Below are 11,962 nucleotides of genomic sequence, written 5' to 3'. Positions count from 1 at the left end.
ATACATATTTAAACTGAAGCTGGCCGGAGACACTAGCGATGATATTATTCATTTTAATCTAATTAAAATGAGAAAATATCATTTTTCTGAAAAATGTGATTTAATTAAGTTCCTGACCTTCATTCAGCTTTCCAGTTTCATGTGACTTTTACTGTCCTCAACATCTGTTCATATAATCACATTAGACTCCTACAGCTCTCCCTGCAGGCTTGTGCTAGCTGTGTGTGTGTGTGTGTGTTTGTCTGTGTGTGTGTGGGGGGGCGTGATTGAATCCTCATTACCCAGACTCCCAGCTGCTGTACCCTCACCTTCCCATTAAGCCCATATGATCCGATAAACTCAGTCTCACTAATGGATGTTCTGCTCAACACGAGTAACTGAACTAATTTACATGTGTCACCTTCATCTCAGCCGAGGAGCAGAGGTTCTGCTTTCTGCCACGAGACCGATCGATGGCGGCTTCATGATGGACAGATGCTCTGCTGTGAAATGTAGAGCGGGTTGTGGACGGAGCAGGTTAAGTATGTTCCTGGATGTGAAGCTCAGATCATTACAGCTGAATGTTTAAACCAGGACTGGCTTTTCTGAAGTTATAGTTCCTCTAAAGCCGAATGCAAAACTCAAATTGCAGAAGATCTAAACCTGCATAGAACAGTTCACCTCTGTTGGTTTGTCGGTTAGTTGGATTTACTTCCATGGAACGTGGGCCAAGAAAGAACTTGTTAAAATATTTGCATCGATCTGGACAAGGAGACGGATCCAAGAAATGTTGATCACTCTCTATATCGTTATGAGACTTTGAGATTGTAAGCGATTTCTCAGAGGATAATTAATGGATCTTGGTGAAAACATAATCACATTTAAGGAAATCTGAAATCTATGAGTTTGCAGTTTTGGTCGATCCATTGATCCAAGCTCGGGTCATGAAGTAAAACAGACACCCCTCTCCCCACCAGGCTCTTCATCTCATCCTGGGGGACCCCGAGGTCTTCCCAGGCCTGATGGGATATTTAGTCCCTCTAGCGAGTTCTGGGTCTACCCCAGGGTTCTTCTCCCAGTAGGGCATTCCCAGTAAACCTCCAACCCAAGGCGCCCCAGGAGGGATTCAGACTAGATTACTCTCTTACACTCAACTCTCTTACACAAGCTCTTACACTTTAAACAACAATTAAGCAATTAGTGCCAAATATAGATCCAGATCAAGCAGATTTAAAGGAAACATGCAAAACCTCCCCAGTGTTTCTTCCCTCCAGTGTGTTGCAGGTATATCTGTGAATGTAAACATGTTTCTGGGCATTAGAGGGATGTAAACCTTTTCAGTTCATAACTCAAATTAAAAGGAGGAAGCTGAATATGAGCAGAATGTGTCTCCTGGTTTCATAATGTGGCCTCGGCGCAGGTATGTGTTCCTCTGAGTGCTCTTCTAGTTTCTTGTTTTTCTTCCTTCATGTACAGTTGCAAATAACAGCAGCAGCCTCCAGTCAGTCATTATAAACCCCCCACATGCTCTACCCGGAGGCCACATGTCCATTAAACCCATATAATCTGCTGGATATTGATGCAATAAAAAAGGCCGCGGTAGAAGCTCCTGATTAGATGAGAACATCTGCTCCACATGGCGAGTTTGGCGTCGACACTGTCCTCACCCTCCAGACTCACAATGTAACACAACAGTGGAGGTGGAGCTTCAGATTTATTGGTGGCATCTGGGCGTCCTGGGATTTGACGACTTGATTTAGTGACAATCCAGTGAATCTGGAGTCTTCACCGACGCAGCCACAGTAATTATGACGTCCAAACTTCATCATATTGTGTCGTATTGATTTAATGGGAAACGAGGCAGAAGTTCACTCAAACAGGATTCTGATATTTAAAGGAGTCGCACTCTGAATGAGAGGAGACGATCGATATGAGATTCTGCAGCCGCGGCCTCGGAGCTGCTGGTGAGACACGTCTCATCTTATTGAGCTTTCAAATTAACTCACATTGATCCTCCCATGTTCTGCTGGGTTGGAAACCAGATGAGCGTTATTACATTTTCTGGTAAAATTACAAAAAATCAAAGCTAAATAAAAACAGGTTATGTTTGAGTAAAATGTAAAGATTCACATGTTTATTTTGTGTATGAAGAAAGTAGAAATCTGGCATTATTATTAGATCTGTGGTTCTCATTTTATAGATGCTGTATTTTCCTTAAGCCTAAAAACACACATACAGCTTCTACTAACATGATAACAATAATGATTTATATATAAATTAACAAAACCGACTGAATACCTTTATATAATGTACACATAACATTTCCAAGTGATTATTATGCAGACGTGTTCCAAACTGAGAAGAAAACTGAGATGAGCAGACGCTGTTAAATCAATGAGCTGAAGAGTTGGTTCATTAGTGAAATGACCGAAAATAATTTATCTGAAAATAATTACACATCTATATTAGTAGAGCTTTAAATAAACAGTGACAACAGGAAGGACAGAGGTTCAGTTGTATTGGGCGTCATCATCAACACACAATATCAACACACATCCTCAACACACATCCTCAACACACATCCTCAACACACATCATCAACACACATCCTCAACACACATCATCAACACACATCCTCAACACACATCATCAACACACATCATCAACACACATAATCAACACACAATATCAACTCCCATCATCCTCAACATACATCCTCAACACACATCATCAACACACATCATCAACACACATCCTCAACACACATCATCAACACACATCATCAACACACATAATCAACACACACATCATCAACACACATTATGAACACACATCATCAACACACATTATCAACACACATCATCAACACACATTATGAACACACACATCATCAACACACATTATGAACACACATCATCAACACACATCATCAACACACATTATCAACACACATCATCAACACACATTATGAACACACACATCATCAACACACATTATGAACACACATCATCAACACACATTATCAACACACATCATCAACACACATTATACACACACATCATCAACACACATTATTAACACACACAGCACGCTCAGCTCTCAGGCTCGTGTGTTACCATCCTAATGGAAACGCTTCACAACAGAAAGCATCGCTGCCCTGGAGCCAGTCGGAGAAATATCGTCCATGTCGCTGTGTGTGTGTGTGTGTGTGTGTTTGTGTGAGTGTGTGTGTGTGTGTGTGTGTGCGACGAGCAAACACTTAAACAAACAGGGAAACACAAATTGATCTTAAATGAAATGCAAACACAGTCATTTGCAGTTTCCTGTCGGAGGCTGAGCTGCTGGTGATTTAATAACCTCTCCGGCTCCCTGCTGACATTCTAATGGACGTCACCGAGCTGCAGAGGAGCCGCAGCATCCAGGCTCTTTGTGCACAGGACTATTATCATCCTTCTTTATATATATATATATACATATACATCCATATATTCATTTATTGATTGATTGATATCAGAAAAGGTGCAGCAGCGTCCCCTCTCCAGTGGGTCAGATATATATGTATATGTATATTTAGCACATGTGTGTGTTTGACTTCTCTCCCGACGCACTGAGGACGCGGCGCTCGAGGGGGGGGGGGGAGGGGGGGGTGACGCTGAGATGGTTGAGTGGCAGGTCCTTATCTCCTCGCCACGGGCGTTGTCATGGCGATCCATGGAATCCAGCCGGGGTCACGACCCCTGAGAGTCAATTAGAGCTGCTCTCTCTCTCCTCCTTTCTTCTGTCTCCTCCTCTCTCTCTCCATCTTTGTGATAGAGATCAAACTGCAGGTTGTGTATTTTTTCTATCTCACGTGTTGTATCTGAAGGCGAGAGAGAAAGAGAGTTAATAGATAGATGGGTTTATTGTAGTGAAATGATTAAGTATGAAATAAAATACATAGATGTTCTTATGATCATGGCTTTGAATAAAACCTCCAAAAATAACTTTATGTATAATTTAGTTTTGGTTTTGAGTGTCACATTTCTCTAGGACATTTATTATCTATTATATTAACTTTGTTTATCTGTTAGTTGACAGGATTACTGTGCAGCTCCTCTGATCTGTGAGTTAAAGTTCACATCAGTCCTGAGATTCCCTTTTGTCAAACGATTAATCAAACTGTTTCTGACTTGATGACAGGAAGATGGATAGATTCTTATTATTTTTCATCACCACCCTCTCTCTTCTCTATTTGTCCCCTCTGTATTCAAAGCCTTTGTTTCCTCCTCCTCCTCGTTTTCCAGACATGATTGTCACCTTTAAACAAGTTGTCTGGGAATGTTTGCCGCCCTCAGCTTTCTAATTTCCTTCCCTTGTGACTCCTTGATGTAGATTTCATATTACTTTAATCGTCTCCCACACTGAAGTCGCTAAAACACACTTTCTCTAAATGTTAATCCCATAATCATTTCCCTCGGCGTTCTGCATGTGTTCCTCGCTGAGCGATATTGCTTCTTCTTATTTTTTCTGCAGCGTGGCTCATTTCTCTGAGTCTCAGGGGTTGTCATAGAATGCTCAACTTGTCACAGCAGCTCTGAAAGCCGGAGAAGGACCATGGATATATTAAGGGACCACATTATTATTCAGGAGGATTCCGGAGCCCGGACATGTGTCCCGGGGGATAGAGACTGCAAGAAGTGCAGAAGGGATTTGGATTTTCTCTTCTTTTTTTTACTTTCAAGGCAAAAGACCCATTCATCTGCAAATGAGAAATAACGTCTCAGGCCGGATAAGAACTTCCAGCGTTGGATTTAAAGTGGTTTCCAGTCAGCACACTGGTAATTTAGTGTTTAATGAACTCAACTTAAAAAAACATTTCTGTCTGGCAAAAACAATCATTAATCCTCCTTGTGTTATTTATTTTCTTTTCCAATTAGTTTATTGGAAAATTTATCTATGAAATCAAATGCCCTTCCTAGTTTTCCATTGCCCAAGGTGAAGTCTTCAGGATGTTCTGTCCGATAAACCGTGTAAAACACAAGGACACTCAGATTCTGCACCTCCTCCAAATACTGACGTTTGATTAGAACAGATATTTTCCTCTCTGTTATTAAAACAATTAAAACCTTCATTTTACAAGATATCTCCGTCCAGGTGAGGAAACCATAGGGTGAGGCCGACGTCTGAGAAGGTCAGTGATGCAATGAGAAGGACATCGATCGGATCCAGTCAAAATCTAACAGGTTCTTTCTTGGTCCACTTTGTTCGTTTCCACCAAGTTTCAAGACAATAAGATTTGTGTGTTTTGGTAAAGATGCAGATAAAAGTGGATATTTGGACAGTAACTGGCGTCTGAACACAACATGACCTGAACCTCCGACCCTCAGCAGCCGGGGAGGAAGCTGCATGAAACATATTCTATCAGAACATCTAAGAACTTTTCAGATCTTCAGCAGAAAGCAGCCGCGGTGGTAAACACAGTGTAAGTGTCCCGGGTGCAGGTTGATGATGAGACGCTTCAGGACGTCTGGACTTCATGCTTCCACATTTTCAAACAAGCTGCCGATATGTGGAAGAACTTTAAACAGCTTTTTTCCTCCTGCAGGTGGCCCGGTGTCTCCTCTGTCTTCTGAGTCTTGTTATCTTAGTCTTCAGTCACGAGGGATAATTCAGCTTCCATCAGAGACAGATCAGAACACCTACTCCCTCTCACTCTATAGAACAAACAGGCAGCCGAGCCTGACGTCAATAGATTCCAGACCACACCTTGCTCCCAGCGTGGGAAAAATAAAAGCAGCAGCAGCATCGCAGGAGACCCATCGTTAACGAGACGGAGCTGAGGACTAAACGTTAGCGTGAAGATAGAAGATGAATCACCTGCTCTGTTTACTGGACCTCACGCTGATTTCTGTCAGCTGCAGTGAACCATGGGAACTGTTTTCTTTTATTCATCGGAGGAGGCAGCGTCAGTGTTTCTGCTCTTTTAAGAACCGACCCCGGAGAGCAAGACGCTGCAGCATGAAGGACGAGAGGCCTTTGACTACAACACCTGAGGAATCAGGCTTCTAGTCCCAAACTGAAAAACTGTGTCCACAGCTACAGGTGACCTGCAGGGAAGGTTCCTCCACATGAAGCCTGTCGTGTCTGAGCCTGTTTGAAACTCAGAGATCAGCCACAGGTGTTTTCATTTCCTGTTCCTCATTAGTCCAAGGATCAGGGACCTTTTACCCAAGTCCTCCTTCTCTTTGTGTCATGAGTCTGAAAGCTAAATATGAAGCTTTTTACATTTCTAAAGGTTATTTGCAAAACTACTAATGTGTCATTGGTCCTGATCACTAGCTTATAGCTTCTTTAGCTTCCTCAGCTTGTTAGATACAGACACTTACCTTCACCTGCTTCCTCAGACATGCACATAACATATAAATGTGTTGGTTCATTACACTTAATGAGGAATAACATGGTGTTGACTGTGTGTTTCTCATGTTGTGTCTTGAATAGCAACGACCATAACGCGTTGTTTCAGATTAGATACAGACCGAGTTCCTGTGCTGTATATTAATATATATATATATTAATAACAGGTCTTCTCAGGTAAGGGAACCTTGACTTGGTTCATTAGCCCGAATCATGAATATGGAGCTGAACCATTAAATATGACTCTGTTTTAAACCTGAATGCTCAGAATCCCTGTGCCACCGGCTCAGCTCCACTGTGTCTCTGACTCGCTCGTCCATGTAAGTCAAGAGGACAGAAAAACCTTTTGTCCCCGTGTCTTAACGCAGAAACTCTGAATGATGAATGAGGCGTCGCTGCAGATCCTGGTGTCCTGTGTGTGTGTGTCATGGCAGCGAGACAAAGAGCTGGATGAGTCTCCGGGGGGGGGGGGGGGGGGGGTTCACATCGATTCTCCACTTGCCAGAACCTCAGTGATGTTGAGAGGTGACGACAACGTTTATCATTCCACTGATTTGTGAGGACGGAGCCGGGCTGAGCTGCGAGTGTCCATCGTCCTCGTCCTCGTCCTCTTCCTCGTCCAGCCGTCGTGTCCTCGTCCTCGTCCTCGTCCTCGTCTTCGTCTTCGTCTTCGTCCAGCCGTCGTGTTCTGGGTTCTTCAGGTTCCTCCGACAGCAGCTTTGTTAATTGGAGACGAACTTGTCTGCAGGTTTGAATGTGAGTCTGTAGTTTGTCTGTAGGTGTCAGTCCTGTGATGGACTGACGACCCGTCCAGGCCTAACGCCGCCTATCGCTCCAATGTCACCTGGGATTAGCTGCACCCCTGCAACCCCTGAAGGATAATCACTATAACGGATGGGGTAGGACGTTGATGAGGACATGGTGGACTTATAGCTGCAGGAGCGTCTTTGTGTCTCACGTCATGTTTATGTTGTGTTATCCAGGGTCACCGGCTTCACTCCAGAAACTTTCCTGCAGAACGAACTTCAAGCTCCCTGGACTCGTTGTGTAGGTGTTGGTTGTTGTCTTCCATGTTGTGGGTTGATACCTGTGTGTGTGTCCCTGGATCCTCAGTCCTCAACGCTGCTTTCTCCCAAACTGTAACTCTGTTGTCACCGTGTTCAGTTAACTGTCAACATTGGAGAATGTGTTGCTTCCAAGTCAATTTCAAGGAGATTTAGAATTTGTGTGTTTATGTTTTCTACGACTTCCGGTGAAGGTTGTGTAGCTTTTAATTAAAACCTGAAATAAAAAACCATCAGCACAGACTCAGGCACATTTTATCATTTAATCACTGGAGTAACTTTATTATTATTATAACAGATTTAATCATAAATTATTAATACATTTTGTGATAAAATATCAGGTATGACATTTGTTTGAGTCATTTAATATGAACACACACACACAGACACACACAGACACACACACTGAGCTCCATTATGTCTTCAAATCCCCTCTTGTGAAGCATCAGCATTGTGTTTGAATCCCATTGTCAGAGAGGACGAGTGATTAAATGAGCGTTACAGCAGAGAAAGGGAGAGGACCCCGGTGGCCAGAGCCGCTGTTGTTTTCTGATAGTGAAGAAGAAGAATGGACGGGGGGGGCTCGTCCAGTCGGCTGCGTCCCGGGGTCCGAGCGGCGGGCGCGAGGGACGGAGACAGACAAGCAGGACGGGAAACACAGAATCCTTAATGAGCACTAATGTTCGTCAGCGGCGTGGAGAGACGCCAAACAGCCGGAGTCCAGCCAAGGACGCTCTGTCATGTGACTCAGGCTTCATCATCCAGAGGGGCCGAGGTTCATGTGAGGCCACGAGGACAGAGACACACTCGGCTGGGAGGACGACAGATCTGTGAGGACACCGGGGGCAGCTGTGTTTCTGGAACAGGAGAAGTGTGATGCAGATTGTGAACAGGAGAATCACTCGTCTGTGCTTTGATGAGGTCCAGCTCCTCGTCTGCTGATTCACTGGAAGTTTATCAAATCACTTCACACTGCACTTTGGGCCTTTGACAACACAAGTCAAGTGTGAAGCTGATGAGACGAACAGTTCTCCAGATACAGACACACACAAAAGCTGAATGAACCAAAACTGGAGGAATCTTTCCTGCTCGTAAAGTTCAGTTAAATTTGTCTTGAAGTTTCTGCAGAGGAAAAGTCTCTTTGGTGGATTTAAGGTCAAACCGATGAAATGACACACATTTCTCTCTGCTCATAAACCAGAAGTGAAAAGGTTTCTATGGATGTGAGGATGACACCGATGTTCCTGCTCTCGTGTAGAAACCCGGGACTCAGATAAACCACGCTGACGACTGAGGGGGGGGAATCAGGATCCTCGAGACTGGATACAGCAGAGGATGGTATCTTGGAACATGTCACTACTTTGCGACTAAAGCACTTTGAAAATCACTTGAAGGCCGCGGCCACGGAGAAGTTTCCATTTTCACGCCAACAATCATTTTGTTGGAACAGACGTCTTCTCACTTTTCAGAGGGAGAATATCTCTGAAGCTTTTCAGAAGGAGAACTCGCTGCTTGCTGTGATTACACTTGGATGTCAAACGGTTGCAGCAGCTTCAGTTTATGATTACTTGCTGGAGACAACCCCCCCCCCCCCCCCCGGCTCTCTGCTTGTGGTGCATATACAAGCAGATATAGAATAAAAGCATTTCTGACGAGGACTTATGATTTGATGTATATGTGTATTTATGTTTGTCTGTTTGATTCGTGTGTTTTCATGCAGACGAGTCTTAAGATTTAGAGAAGTAAAGGTTTAATCAGACACAAGTTCAAAAAGTTAGAAAAATAAGAGTTTTTGCCAGGAATTAATTCCATTTTCCTTATTTTCCACCGACAGGAAAAACATGCTTTTGTTTCTGGTACTTTTATGAATATTGTTGTATTTATACTGCAGGGAAAATGCACGTCTCCATACTTGAATAATAAAATATTGTTTGATTTAAGGTAAAATACAATTTCATAGTTATAATCTGTGATTCTGTTATTTTTCTAATATGTTTCCTGTTCATGATTCACATTTTTCTTCGTATTAACAGTGACCAAATTGCATCAGACTAAAATATTCAGGTACATCCACTGAGAAATGGAGCAGAAATGCAGCCGCTGATTAAAAGCTGTTAATATTTTCATTTCTTATTCATTGGTGAAACATCAAACTTGTGATGTTTACAAAACACTAGAAATAGAAGAAGTAGAAGTTGGTTTCTCTCGTTTTTCTCCTCCTCCCCCTGCAGGACGCTGAGTGGAAGCAACACACAAACACACACACACACTGTGATGCAACAGTTAATGTACAACAGTAGGAAGCAGTGTCTGATTAATAATTCCCTCTCATGAAGCCAGATTTCAGCACCAAGTGGGCGAGGGAGCAAACAAACCAACACGGAGCACATTAACACCCGGTGGGGAACGAGTCGTATAAAAGTGCACGAGAGAAATCATACATTAATAATGGCTGCGTGCAGAAAGAGACAGATCAAAGTTTAAAATGATGTTTGAATATCTTGGATTATTTTAGTAATATTCAAACTGTGGGTTTCATGTGTCACAACATCTCAGGGCAACAGGAAGTTGTTTTATTTTTTATTTGATCATAAGTGTTCAGTTTAAAATGTGTTTTTTTCTACATAAATATATATTTACACACAAAAAAATATATAAGCACCAGAGTAAAGTAACAGCTGTGTTGTGTGAGAGAAAAGAAAATCAAAGTTGTAAAAAATCTGCAGCATTCTGGGATTGATTCAATTAGATATGACAATACATTAATTATAGGTAAGCAAAGTAAACTTGAAAATATTAAATTTGGCATCAGAATTTTGTGATTCATGGTAAATCCTTTCGAAACAGCATTCAGACGTCATGTAAAATAAAATAAATCATAAATAAACCAAGAATAGTGATTTTAAATGGGAAAACGATAAGAGCTACACCAGTGACAACCAGCAAGAAAACTGGAGAAACCAAATATCACCAGTGAAGAACTTGATCCAGTAACGACTTCCCAGTAGAGTTCATTCCTCCATCAAAGCCCAATAGAAACATTAGCTCCTCAGTGGAGGTAATAAATATTGTCAAATACAATCATGGAAATCAAAACATATTCTCCTAGTCCTGCTGTATCTCCCCTCCAGGCCTCAGCAGGAGTTAAACTCTTCCCTCTCATCTCTTCTTCTCACCGTCTCTTCTCTTTCTGCTGAGGCAGGAGTTCGATTTTCCCCTCGGAGACGCTTCCTCTGTTCAAACCATCAGACTGTGTCAACACCGGGCCGGACCATTAATTATGCCGGCTGCAGAAAACACACACGGGAGGAAGGAGAGTTTACGGACATGCAAAGAAAGTGTGAGTGAGTCGGAGGGCGGAGGACGAGCGGGGGAGATAAGATGAGAACATCTGCTTCTCCTCTGCACCTGCTCCGATTTTCAATGAGGAGCAAATAGTCGGAATATTTCAAAGTCAAATAAAAGAGTTAAAATTGAGACGTTATCTTTTATTCATCATAAGACTGGAATTAACTTTATTTTTTTATCGTATCTTTCATACAAACATTTCGCCAAAGTGCTTCAGAGAGCGGGATTTAAAGTACACACACACACACATACACACACACACCACACAAGACTAAAGTTGGAGGGGATTATTGTTGATAATTCCAGAAACGTCGTCTGAACATATTTATGATCATCTTATCGTCTAATTTCTGTGATGTCCAAGAAACAAGATGGACACAATATAAAATATAGAAACGCCTCGATGAACGATGCTTCATGTGTCCCAACTTCCTCTTAATATCTAGTGAGTACTAATAATACTCTAATGAGTTGAATAGAAATTGGTATTTTGAGTTTTTACTTCTGTTCACGTCCCATCAGCCAACCTGGAGGAGGTGTGGCCTATAGAGCAGCCAGGCACCAGGGGGCGGGTCAGATAATGTGGCTTCACTCATGTCGTCCATCTTTATTCATAAACTACAAGTGAAACGCTTGGTTTTGATATCTGACTTTGTTAACTTCCTGTAAACCTGTTTCTCCAAAGCTTCAAACACGCAGAAGACTTTTCAAACTCTTATTATGAAACTCCGTCCCACAGACGTGACGACTCAGCTGATCTGAGACCTGCTTGTTAATCGTGACCACGAGGATGCTGTGGAGTGATTTTACATTTTGATTTTTGCAGATTCTGTCGTCCTGCGTTTTTCTTCCCGGCTCAGCAGCTTTGCAGCGGCGGACAAAGCCCTGGATTTAAAACCTGGAGTCGAGCTTTGTTTCCATCGACGTGAAAATCATCGATCTCACATCAGAGAAGCTTGTTCTCACACAAAGTGAACATCGTCACTGTTAGAGGACTTCCCACTCAGATCAGCTGCGTCTTATTCAACCACCACCACCACTGTTATTAACTGAAGGCCACGATTTGAAGTGGAGGAATCAGGCGAAGGGTTTTCATTTGGCTGCAGTTTGCAACATCACCACTAGAGGTCACAAAATCCTACACAATGAACCTTTAAAATCGTCCTCCCCTGGAAATC

The sequence above is a fragment of the Pleuronectes platessa genome, chromosome 15 (genome assembly GCF_947347685.1).
Source record: "Pleuronectes platessa chromosome 15, fPlePla1.1, whole genome shotgun sequence".
Taxonomy (NCBI): Eukaryota; Metazoa; Chordata; class Actinopteri; order Pleuronectiformes; family Pleuronectidae; genus Pleuronectes; species Pleuronectes platessa.
This window is presented reverse-complemented; position numbering follows the sequence as displayed.